Raw genomic sequence first — 13,348 nt, 5'->3', positions numbered from 1 at the left:
TTGTTTGAGTTGGTTAAACGGAAAGAGGGTTTTGAGACGAAACTCCAGGCGCTTGAATCACCTGATTCGGTTAAACGAGCAAAAAGATAAACAGAACTAAGATCAGATCAGAAATCACGATCAGAAAAATCACGGAATAAATCCGATAAAATAAAACTCACGAACAGACTAACGATCGAGTGTTTGTTAGTTGTTTCTAACGGGCAAGGAACCGTTCGTTAAAACGAACGTACGGACGAACGTCCGCTAACTAGAAGAACCGAGAAAAACCGGTGAATCCGAAAAAAAACCGGATCTAGGGTTTCTAAAAAACCGAACGGTCTTTATAAAAAAACCTGCGGCGGGGCGCGGTGGCTACCTCCAGCGAGGGGCTCCGGCGGGGTCGGGTGCGGGGCGGCGGGGTTTGCCGGCGGCGGCGGGCTTGGCGGCGCTAGGCGGCGGCGGCTGCGGGGGCGAGCGCGGGCGGCGACGGCCGCGCGCGGTAGGGGCGGCGGGGCTAGGCGGCGGCGGCGGTGGTGTTGGGGGCGGGGGTGGTGACGTATATAAAGGGGGTGGGGCAGCGACTTGGAGGAGGGGGCAAGGCGCTGCGGAGGCGGAGTCCAACTTGGACTCCAGTCCGAGTGGCGGCGGCGGCGCGCGCGCGCAGGAGGCGGCGGCTGCCGCGACCTGGCGCGGCTGGGCCTTAGGCCTAGTCGGTGCGGAACCCTTTTTTTTAAACTTCGCCGACCGAAATAAAATCCTAAAAAAACTAAAAATGCCAAAACAATTTTTCACCGTCTAAATAAAATATTTAGAACAAGATGAACATTTTCTTGGCCCTAAAATGCTATTTTGAAAACATGCAATTTTTCTAATGCAAATAAAATCCTAATAAAATCAAATAAAAATCAATTTAATGATTTTAATATTTTTCCTCCAATATTTCATTTATTTTGGAGAAGTCATATTATCTCCTCTCTTTAATTTTTAATGTGAAATATTTTTCGGAGAGAAATAATTAAAATCAAATCCTCTTTTCATTATTTGATAAAAGAATCAAATATGAAGACCGGGAAATCCCCAACTCTCTCTGAGGGTCCTTGAGCTGCTTAGGATTTCGAGGATTACGGAACAGAAAAGCAATAAAACATGATATGCATGGATGATCTATGTATAACATTCCAAATTGAAAATTTGGGATGTTACAAACCTACCCCCCTTAAGATGAATCTCGCCCTCGAGATTCGGGTTGGCTAGAAAATAGGTATGGGTGGTCCTTGCGGAGATCATCCTCTCGTTCCCAGGTAGCTTCATCCTCGGTATGGTGGCTCCCCTGAACTTTACAAAACTTGATAACCTTATTGTGGGTGACTCTGCTGGCAAACTCAAGAATCTTAACTGGCTTCTCCTCGTAAGTCAAATCACTGTCCAACTGAATCGCCTCCAAGGGTACTGTATCTCTTAATGGTATTTCCGCCATCTCAGCATGACACTTCTTCAGCTGTGAAACGTGGAACACATCGTGGACTCCTGACAATCCCTCAGGTAACTCCAACTTGTAGGCGACTTCTCCCATCCGTTCCAAAATGCGATACGGTCCTACAAATCTCGGGGCTAACTTTCCTTTAACTCTAAAACGTTTCACTCCTCGCAAGGGCGATACTCGCAAATATGCTCTATCTCCAATTTCGTAGGTTACCTCCTGGCGTTTTGAGTCTGCATAACTCTTCTACCTGGACTGAGCAATCTTCAGTCGGTCTCGGATCAGTTTTACCTTCTCCTCAGATTCTTTAATCAAGTCTGGTGCAAACAACTGTCGGTCTCCTACCTCATCCCACATCAACGGTGTTCTGCACCTGCGTCCATACAGGGCTTCAAACGGTGCCATCTTCAAGCTGGCTTGGTAGCTATTATTGTATGAGAACTCTGCATACGGCAAATTGTCATCCCAACTGGATCCATAATCTAGCGCACAGGCTCTCAACATGTCCTCCAAAATTTGATTGACTCTCTCAGTCTGTCCATCTGTCTGCGGGTGAAACGCTGTACTGAACTCCAATCTCGTTCCCAAAGTCTGGTGTAACTGATGCCAAAACTTTGAAGTAAAATGTGTTCCTCGATCCGATACGATGGTCCTCGGAACTCCATGCAGACATACGATTTTGGACATATAGATCTTGGCCAACTTTGCACTTGTATAGGTGGTTTTCACTAGGATGAAGTGATCTACTTTGGTCAAACGATCAACTACTACCCATATGGAATCATATCCTGCTTTAGTCCTGGGTAATCCGGTGATAAAGTCCATGCCAAGTTTATCCCACTTCCATTCGGGTATCGGCATAGGCTGTAACAGTCCTGCTGGCTTCTGATGTTCTGCCTTAACTCTCTGACATACATCACATATGGCTACATACTCGGCAATATCCTTCTTCATACCAGTCCACTCGAAATGTTCCTTCAAATCCAAATACATCTTGGTTTTTCTGGGGTGTATCGAGTATGGTGAGTCATGGGCCTCTTGAAGTATTAACTTCCTGATCTCCTGGTTGTTGGGCACATAAACTCGGTCCTCAAACCATAGGGTATCATGCTCATCCTCAAGAAAACCTTTGGCCTTTCCTTTGCCCATCTTATCCTTTATCTCGGCAATCTCTTTATCATCTTTCTGAGCTTCCCGAATCTTGTCTAGCAATGTCGACTGAACCTCCATTGTGGCAATGAACCTTCTAGGTACAATCTCTAACCGAAGTTCCATGATGTCCTTTGCTAATTCCTTCGGCAGTCCTTTACTTTCAAGGGTATTAGCATAACTCTTCCGACTCAATGTGTCTGCTACAACATTGGCCTTACCTGGATGATAGTGTAGCTTCATGTCATAATCCTTTATAAGCTCCAACCATCTCCTCTGCCTAAGGTTTAGCTCCTTCTGGGTGAAGATGTACTTCAAACTCTTGTGATCCATGTACACATCACAACGGTTTCCAATAAGGTAATGTCTCCAAGTCTTCAACGCATGCACTAGGGCTGCTAGCTCCAAATCATGCGTGGCATAATTAAACTCATGAGGTTTTAGTTGTCGTGAGGCATACGAAACAACTCTTCCGTCCTGCATAAGCACACATCCAAGTCCTAAGCGAGAGGCGTCGCAATACACTTGGAACTCCTTATGTATATCTGGCAGTACTAGCACTGGGGCTGTAGTCAAACGTTTCTTCAACTCCTAGAAACTTGCTTCAAAATCTTCTGTCCATTTAAACTTGGTATCCTTCTTCAACAGTTCAGTCATTGGTTTTGCAATCTTGGAAAAATTCTCAATGAATCTCCGGTAGTATCATGCGAGTCCAAGAAAACTGCGGATCTCGCTAACTGAGGTGGGTGCCAACCATTCAGTGACTGACTGAACCTTGCTGGGGGTCTACTGCTATACCTTCTCCTGATATAACATGTCTAAGGAATCCGACTTCCTTCATCCAAAACTCGCATTTGCTAAACTTAGCATACAACTGGTGTTCCCTGAGCTTCTCGAGAACTAAACGCAAATGCTCTCTGTGCTCCTCCTCGTTCTTCGATTATACCATGATATCATCAATAAACACCACAACAAACTTGTCCAAATACTCCATGAACACCTTGTTCATCATGCTCATGAGATAGGCAGGGGCGTTAGTCAGTCCAAATGACATGACCGTGTACTCGTATAATCCATATCGTGTTGTGAACGCCGTCTTTGGTATGTCCTTCTCTCGTATCTTCAACTAATGATACCCCGATCGCAAATCGATCTTCAAAAACACTTTAGCTCCTTGCAACTGATCAAACAGATCATTGATCATCGGCAGTGGGTACTTGTTCTTAATCGTCACTTCATTCAATGCTCGATAATCAACAACCATCCTCAGGGATTTATCCTTCTTCTCAACCAAAAGTACTGGGGCTCCCCAAGGTGATGAACTTCTTCGGATATATCCTTTCTCCAATAACTCCTTGATCTGTTTCTTAATTTCTTCTAGATCATTTGCGGGCATCCGATAGGGTCTCTTGGATATTAGTCCTATTCCTGGTAACAACTCTATCAAAAACTCAATATTATCTCTATCCGGTGGCATGCCTGGTAACTCCTCTGGGAAAACATCCGGGTAATCCTTCACTACAGGCATTTCCTCCTGAACAACCCCCGTAAGGGCATTCACTTGACTCCTCCTAGGGACATGCCTAGATACATACTTAATCCTTTTTCCTTCCAGGGTGGTGAGATAAATCAACTTACTAGCACAGTCAATGCTTCCTCCAAACTTTGACATCCAGTCCATACCCAATATCACATCCAATCCTTGTGACTCCAAGATAATTAGGTCGGACAGAAAAACATGTGTACCAATGGTTAAGGGTATCTGGTCACACCATCAGCTAGCCATATACTCTGCTCTGGGTGAACTCACTAAAAGAGGGGTCCTAAGGGTTTGGGTAGGTAGTTTAAACTTATCCACGAATCCCCTTGATATGTATGAATGCGATGCACCAGTATCGAAAAGAACAAGAGCGGTAAATGACTTAACCAAAAACTTACCTATGATCGCGTCCGGCTGCTCTTCAACCTCCTCCACGTTAATGTGGTTCACTTGTCCTTTGTTGAATGGATTGGGCTTCTTCCCAGTGCTTCCATTTCCGTTTCCATTCCTTCCTTCGGGGCAATCATTGGCATAGTGCCCTGTCTTCCCGCACTTAAAACAGGTAACCTGACTTTAAGTCTCTTTTGGCGGGAGTGGACGGGTTGGAGTGGTTCGGATTGTTGTTAGCTCCGTTCCCATTCCCATTCTTAGCACCACTGTGCTTATGTGATCCTCCTCCAGTGTGGTTGTGACCTCCATGGTTGTGAACAAGTCCTCCCGTGTTCGGGGTTAGGCGAGGCTTCTGCTGAGCTCCTGAGTTATACTTCCCTTGTCCATACTTTCTCTTGCGGCTCTCAATCTGCTGTTGTTTCCCTTCAATCATAAGAGCCTTATCTACCAACTCCTGGTAGTTGTTGAAGGTTGCTACCATCAATTGCATGCTCATCTCATCATTCAGCCCTTCCATAAACTTCTCCTGCTTCGCGGCATCTGTGGCCACATCATCAGGGGCGTAGCGAGATAACTTGCTAAACTCATCCACGTACCGAGCCACAGTACGGTTCCCATGGCGTATGTTGCAGAACTCCCGCTTCTTCATTTGCATAGCTCCAGTGGAGACATGGGCTGTGCGGAAAGCTTGCTGAAACTGGTCCCAAGTGACATTGGCTATAGGAAAAGTGGCTGTGTAATTCTCCCACCATGAGGCTGCTGGTCCATCCAATTGATGTGCGGCAAAGCGCACCTTCTCAGCATCTGTGGAACCTGCAGTGTTCAACTCCCTTCCAATTCGGCGTAGCCAATCATCAGCAACTATAGGCTCGGTGCTACTGGAAAACACCGGCGGCTGTAACCTTAGAAAATGGGCTAGGTTGTCCATTGGCAGTGGGTTGTTGTTGTTGTTGCCCTGGTTCTAAACTAGCAATTGCATCAAGGCATTCTGTTGCTGGATCAACTGGGTGAGCTCCGGCGGGAAGGCAAAACCGGTGTCACGTCTCGGAGGCATCTGAGGGGTTTAGATGGGAGAGATTTAGAATAGAAGAGGTCTAATGAGAAAACACTACCCATATGCACATGAGACAAACACAATCATTTCACTCACTCAATCAAGCAAGGGCATACAAACGGTCTATAACTATCGCAAAAGTGCTCACTACTACTATATACATGGGGGAAATACTACTAATATATGGTAGTCATCTAGAAATTTTGATCGGTGGAAGACTCCATGATGTCTGCTCCAGCTTCGTCTTCAAAGTCATCATCACTAGGGTCGGAGGCGGTGTCGTCGATGATGATGTAGTCCTCGGGGCGTATTTCCTTGGGTTCTTCTTCTTCTATTGGTGCTAGTCCTCCCATGAATACTCCGATCTTCTTGACTAAGTCGTCATTATTCTCCAGTAGGGTCTTGATTTCCTCCTCATATCCATCGTGGGTAAACTTGAGTTCTTCCTCCAGCTTGATGATCCTAGTCTTCGCCTTCTTCAAGTCCATCATGTCCGCACACATCTGGTTCTCTTGACGTCGAATGTGCTGGTTTAACTCCTGGATGAAAGCTGCAATGGATCTATCCTTCTTAGTGCTGATTACTTCCCATTGCTCGTCTCGGCGCCCACATATTTGGTAAATAGTGTCCTTAAGCTCCCTGTTGTAAACTTCTCCAATGCGTCCCATGGTGATGTGAGCTGCCATACTCTTTCCTAAACTCCAGGTTGGTGCATCGAAGGAAAATTCTATGGGTTTAGAAGTTGGCGAGAACGTCCTTCCTGGAACTTGTACTTGAATCATCCAGCGCTCCTCTTCAGTAAAGTGGCGTTGTATGTCCCGGTGAAGCTTGGTATTCCAATGTTCAAGTACCTAGTGACTTCCTCCAAGTGGCATCCAAAAGGTGTGTCTTCATCCGGTTGTGCAAACTTGTTCTTCATCTCCGTCATCCTGAAGAGTAGAAAATAGAGAGGAGTCATAAATGAGAAGAGAAGTGTGACCTAGGGTTTATCTTAGTGGTCGTGTCCTACACTCAACATGTGCTCTGATACCATCTTGTAGCGACCCGACCTCAGATGGTCAAGTCTCTATGCTTCAGTGTCATCCCTTGATCGGTAATGCTGACACACACAGTACTCGAAGGATTTATAACAGAGTAGCAATCACACACTATTACATCGAATGTCTCCAAAGAGAACTTATTACAATAATATGGCTTAAGGCCATCTAATGCGATAACAGCGGAAGGCTTGGAAGATAAGGTGAATCCATCAAATCCAATGGCATAGCTGAGCTACACGGCAACGACCTAACGAACCTTACTCCTCGTCTGAAAAGTCTGCAACATACTGCATTGCAGCCCGAAAACAGGTCAGCACATGGAATATGCTGGCAATATAACACAGTAGAGCAGAAACAGATTAATGCTATCACTACATGCATATATGGCTGGTGGAAAACGGTATGGTTGTAGTTTTGCGAAAAGCCAATTTTTCCCTACAACAACGAAATAGATTTTAATTTTACTATCATGGTGGTTGAAGCATCATTGAGAAGGTATCCCCAACTCAATCCCAATTAAAGTGATTAACATCCCAACAGTATTAATTAAGCATGGTGAGATACATGTGATAACCCAAGTACTAGATACTCAAGAATTGTCCATAACCGGGGACACGGCTAACCATGATTAGATTGTACACTCTGCAGAGGTTTGCGCACTTTTCCCCACAAGACTCGATCGCCTCCGTTGGATTTCTCGCACTACATGGTGTTTGAGAAACGGATGACCGAGACACAGTCTTTCAGAAACGTTAACTCTCTACTCCGGGTAGACCATACCGAACCTAAAAAACCCACTACCTGCTGATCTACCTCTTCAAGAGCTTCACGTAACTTACTCAACTATGCTAGAGCCCATAATAGCTTGTGGCTGCACACGGAAGTTTCTAGCATGAATCATCTCAGTTCCCTTTGAGCCTGGGTGGCGGTCCATAGGAAGATCACACGGGTACCCCGGGATTTGCAAAAAAAATAGACAACACTGGGTTTCCCAGGTGCCTCAATCCACCCAGTTGTTTGATTAAGTTGCCACCTTAAGTTGAACCATTAATTACCAATCTCACATCTGACATGAATTTCAGTCAAACCCAAGCCACGTCTACGAGCATAGCATAGCAATATAAGCAATACCTAGATGTAACTCCCAAGGGTTTGAATATAACAGGGCAATAGGTTCTACCTCAGCAACTACTTCCCAACCCACAAGTTAATGACATCCTAATCATGCAATGTTTGAGGATTGGAACTAATGCATAAAAACTGGGTAATAATGGGATATGATCAAAGTGTTACTTGCCTTGCTGACGGTCCGTGAATCCTAGAGACTCGTAGTAACATGCTTCGCACTCCGGGAATTCTATCGCAAGCAAACAATAACATACATAAGTAACAAGCAACGATGCACAAGAAAAACTCAAATAAGAGAGCTTGACCAGAAAGTTCAAATTAAGAACTCCGGTTCGCAAAAAGAATCAAAACAACCGGAGCAACGAAACTCAAACGGCGAAAGAAAGAAGCTTCATTTACTAATCTGAAACTAGGTCAAATTTTACAGTAGCAAAAACTTGTTTGAGTTGGTTGAACGGAAAGAGGGTTTCGAGAAGAAACTCCAGGCGCTTGAATCGCCTGATTCCGTTAAACGAGCGAAAAGATAAACAGAAACTAAGATCGGATCAGAAATCACGATCAGAAAAATCGCAGAATAAATCCGATAAAAAAACTCATGAACAGACTAACGAACGAGCATTCATTAGTTGTTTCTAACGGGAGAGGAACCGTTCGTTAAAAAGAACGTACGGACGAATGTCCGCTAACTAGAAGAACCGAGAAAAACCAGTGAATCCGGAAAAAAACGGATCTAGTGTTTCTAAAAAAACCAAACGGTCTTTATAAAAAAAACGGCGGCTGGGAGCGGTGGCTAACTCCGGCGAGGGGCTCCGGTGGGGCGGGGTGCGGGGCGGCGGCGGCTGCGCGCGGCAGGGGCGGCGGGGCTAGGCGGCGGTGGTGGTGGTGTTGGGGGCGGGGGTGGTGACGTATATGAAGGGGGTGGGGCAGCGACTTGGAGGAGGGGGCAAGGCGCGGCGGAGGCGGAGTCCAACTCAGACTCCGGTCCGAGTGGCGGCGGCGGCGGCGCGCCCGCAGGAGGCGGTGGCTGCGGCGGCCTGGCGCGGCTGGGCCTTAGGCCTAGTCCGCGCAGAACCCTTTTTTTAAACTTCGCCGACCGAAATAATATCCTAAAAAAAAACCAAAAAATGCCAAAACAATTTTTCACCGTCTAAATAAAATATTTAGAACAAGATGAACATTTTCTTGGCCCTAAAATGCAATTTTGAAAAACATGCAATTTTTCTAATGCAAATAAAATCCGAATAAAATCAAATAAAAATCAATTTAATGATTTTAATATTTTTCCTCCAATATTTCATTTATTTTGGAGAAGTCATATTATCTCCTCTCTTTAATTTTTAATGTGAAATATTTTTCAGAGAGAAATAATTAAAATCAAATCCTCTTTTCATTATTTGATAAAAGAATCAAATATGAAGACCGGGAAATCCCCAACTCTCTCCGAGGGTCCTGGAGCTTCTTAGGATTTCGAGGATTACGGAACAGAAAAGCAATAAAACATGATATGCATGGATGATCTATGTATAACATTCCAAATTGAAAATTTAGGATGTTACACGTTGGGGCACATATGGCCCATGGATTTCGTCCGACTTTAACAGGCCAAAAGTCAAAACAGGCTGAAAGTGGCCCAAATCTATAGTGGGCCTCTAACAGGCCGAATGTTAGACATGGTCGAATATGACCCATATCCTTCACGGTCGTTTATGGGCCGAAAGTTTCAATGTCCTATAAATGGGCCCAAATGAAGCAGGAGCTTTAACATGCCAGAAACACACCGGGCCGTAATTCGGCCCAAATACTTAGCGGACTGTTAACGGGCCAGAATTGACCATGGGCTGCGATGATGACAAGTTTAGGATGGGTCGCTGATCAGCCGATTTGACACTAGCCGTACGGGCCTTCACTGAGAATGTTGGGCCTTTAGCTGGGCCGACCCATTATGGTCTGCAAAATCTTGTTGGCCTTTAGTTTGGCCAGCCCATTATGGTTTGCTAAATCTTGTGGGCCTTTAGTTTCGCTGGCCCATTTAATCTTTATATGCCACTTTTGGGCCGGTCCACGTGTCAACATATCATAGGCGCATCTCGCCCATTGGATGAGTGACACTTGTGCCAACACGGAGCTGACACGTGGTTCCGTCAGCCAATGAGAATTTTACACGTGGAAAATTGACATTGGTCATGGCTGTTAGTGGGTTATCGGATCCAAAACCGGACCCGATAGCTTAACGGCGACCCGTTACGGTGGATGCCATGTGTAGGTAACCCTTGATGAAAGCACTTCTATGACGTGTGATTTATCATCATGGAAGTGGAAACTTCCATGATGATAATTTTGGTAATGTCATGGAACACTTCTATGATAGCACAGGTATGACTATCTTGATTCTTTCATAAAATCGTCATGGATGTACATGCATGACAGAAAACGTGACCTACTGTGACAAACACATATCATCACGGAAGTGTATTTTTTTTGTAGTGGTATCTTTCATGCGGTTGTCAAGCTCCTTGAGTTGACCAATGAGGTCATTGATTTCAAACGAATCATTTCTCATATTTTGGATCAGAGCAGACGCTTGAGAAATAACTTCAGAGGGAATTGGCAAATATGCCACTTCTCCATCAAACAAATGTTCGACAAATCTGTCTAGCTCCTCCATGATAAACTAATGATCAAAAGAATGTGGTGCAGCAGATTCATTTTCCATATGTGCAGTAGTCGGAGCAATGGGAGAAATCAGAGCCACATTTTGCTCGATTGGAGGCATAGAAGCCAGAGGTTGAGTTAGTTTTGTAGCAAATTGTGCAGATTTTTCTTTCACAACATCAGATTTGGGAAGCTTCTACTTAGCATCTGATCCTTTGATTTGCTTCACCTTATCTTTCGGAAGCTTATCTCCTGGCTTCGATGTAGCAACGCAACAGGAACTTCGACCACCAGATCTTGCAAGTTAATTGCATCAGGGTGAGGTTTTGTACTCACTTTCTCAACCATGGTAATAGTGGTTGTTGGGGTCTTTCTCTTCAACGGGTTCTTCTTTGGAGGAGCAACTGAGACTGCATCTACATGAAGATCAGGTAGAGAAGTGGATGTGGTGATATTCGCTTGTTCTGAGAGAGTTGCGACAATTTCCTCTCGGGTGAGTGGCAGATCATCTTGATCATAAGAATCACTTCAGGTTCAACTAGCTTCGCAGGTCTTTTCCTCGGCGCACTCTTTTTCTTCAGAGCAGCAGATTTTGGATCATGCTTGTTCTTCATTCTGCGTTCATCTTTTCCTTCAGCCTTTTTCTTCTCGGCGTCAGATTTGATAAGATAGTGATTTTTCTCTTCCTTTGCCTGATCTTTGGCGGCCTTCTTGGCACGCTTCTTAGCATTTTTGAAGCGCTCGGCTGATGTCTACTATGCAACTTTATCCTGGTAGACGTTGTTGGGCCTCCAAGTGCAGAGTTTTGTAGGATAGTAGCAAATTCCCTCAAGTGGATGACTTAAGGTTTATCAATCCATGGGAGGCTTAGGATGAAGATGGTCTTTCTCAAACAACCCTGCAACCAAATAACAAAGAGTCTCTTGTTTCCCTAACACGCCCAATCCAATGGTAAATTGTATAGGTGCACTAGTTCGGCGAAGAGATGGTGATACATGTGCAATATGGATGGTAGATATAGGTTTTTCTAATCTAAAAATGTAAAAACAGCAAGGTAGTAAGTGGTAAAAGTGAGCAAAACGGTATTGCAATGCTTGAAAACAAGGCCTAGAGTTCATACTTTAACTAGTGCAGGTTCTGTCAACAATGATAACATAATTGAATCATATAACAGTCCCTCAACATGCAACAAAGAATCACTCCAAAGTTTCTATCGGGGAACGTACGATGAAAACATGCATCAACCCCTATCCATAGATTACCCCAATGTCACCATGGGAATCCGCAAGTTGAGTTTCAAAACATACATCAAGTGAAATAATAGAACATCCCATTGTCACCACAGATATTCCATCGCAAGACATACTTCAAGTGTTCTCAAATCCAATACGCAATCTAACATAACGAAACCTCAAAGAGCAAGACTCAATTCATCACAACAAGATAGAGGGGGAGAAACACCATATGATTCAACTATAGCAACAAAGCTTGCGGTACATCAAGATCGTGCCAAATCAGGAACACAAGAGAGAGAGAGAGAGAGAGAGATCAAACACATAGCTACTGGTACATACCCTCAGCCCCGAGGGTGAACTACTACCTCCTCATCATGGAGAGCGGCGGGATGATGAAGATGGCTACCAGTCATGGTTTCCCCCTCCGGCAGGGTGCCGAAACGGGCTCCCGATTGGTTTTTCGTGGCTACAGAGGCTTGCGGTGATGGAACTCCCAATATAGGTTGATTTCTTGGGGTTACTATATTTATAGGAATTTTTGGCATCGTTTTCACGTCCGGGGGCTCCACGAGTCAACGACAAGGGAAGAGCACCCTCCCGGCGGGTAGGGCGCGCCCTCCACCCATGTGGTTGGCTCAGGACTCTTCCGTCCCAACTCTGTTGCTTCGGGGGCTTCTTATGGTCCATAAAAAATCACCATAAATTTTCAGCTCGTTTGGACTCCGTTTGATATTCCTTTTCTGTAAAACTCAAAAACAAGGAAAAAACACAAACTGGCATTGGGCTCTAGGTTAATAGGTTAGTCCCAAAAATCATATAAAATAGCATATAAATGCATATAAAACTTCCAAGATTGATAATATAATAGCATGGAACAATCAAAAATTATAGATAAGTTGTAGATGTATCAAGCATCCCCAAGCTTAATTCCTGATCGTCCTTGAGTAGGTAAATGATAAAAATAGAATTTTGATGTGGAATGCTACCTAATATATGTATCAATGTAATATTCTTTATTGTGGCATGAATATTTAGATCCATAAGATTCAAAACAAAAGTTTAATATTGACATAAAAACAATAATACTTCAAGCATAGTAACAAGGCAATTATGTCTTCTCAAAATAACATGGCCAATATCCCTACAAAATCATATAGTCTGGCTATGCTCCATCTTCATCACACAAAATATTCAAATCATGCACAACCCCGATGACAAGCCAAGCAATTGTTTGATTTTCTTAAACTTTTTCAACATTCACACAATACATGAGCATCAGCCATGGACATAGCATTATAGGTGGAATAGAAGGTGGTTGTGGAGAAGACGAAAAGAGGGAGATAGTCTCACATCAACTAGGCGTATCAACGGGCTATGGAGATGCCCATCAATAGATATCAATGTGAGTGAGTAGGGATTGCCATGCAACGGAAGCACTAGAGCTATAAGTGTATGAAAGCTCAAAAACAAACTAAGTGGGTGTGCATCCAACTTGCTTGCTCACGAAGACCTAGGGCATTTTGAGGAAGCCCATCATGGGAATATACAAGCCAAGTTATATAATAAAAAATTCCCACTAGTATATTAAACTGACAACATAGGAGACTCTCTATCAAGAAGGTCATGGTGCTACTTTGAAGCACAAGTGTGGTAAAAGGATCGTAGCATTGCCCCTTCTCTCTTTTCTCTCATTTTTTT

Source organism: Triticum urartu, chromosome 4A, assembly GCF_056163025.1.
Source record: "Triticum urartu cultivar PI428250 chromosome 4A, HENAU_Tu73, whole genome shotgun sequence".
In the NCBI taxonomy this organism is placed as follows: Eukaryota; Viridiplantae; Streptophyta; class Magnoliopsida; order Poales; family Poaceae; genus Triticum; species Triticum urartu.
Note: the sequence above shows the minus strand (reverse complement) of the source record.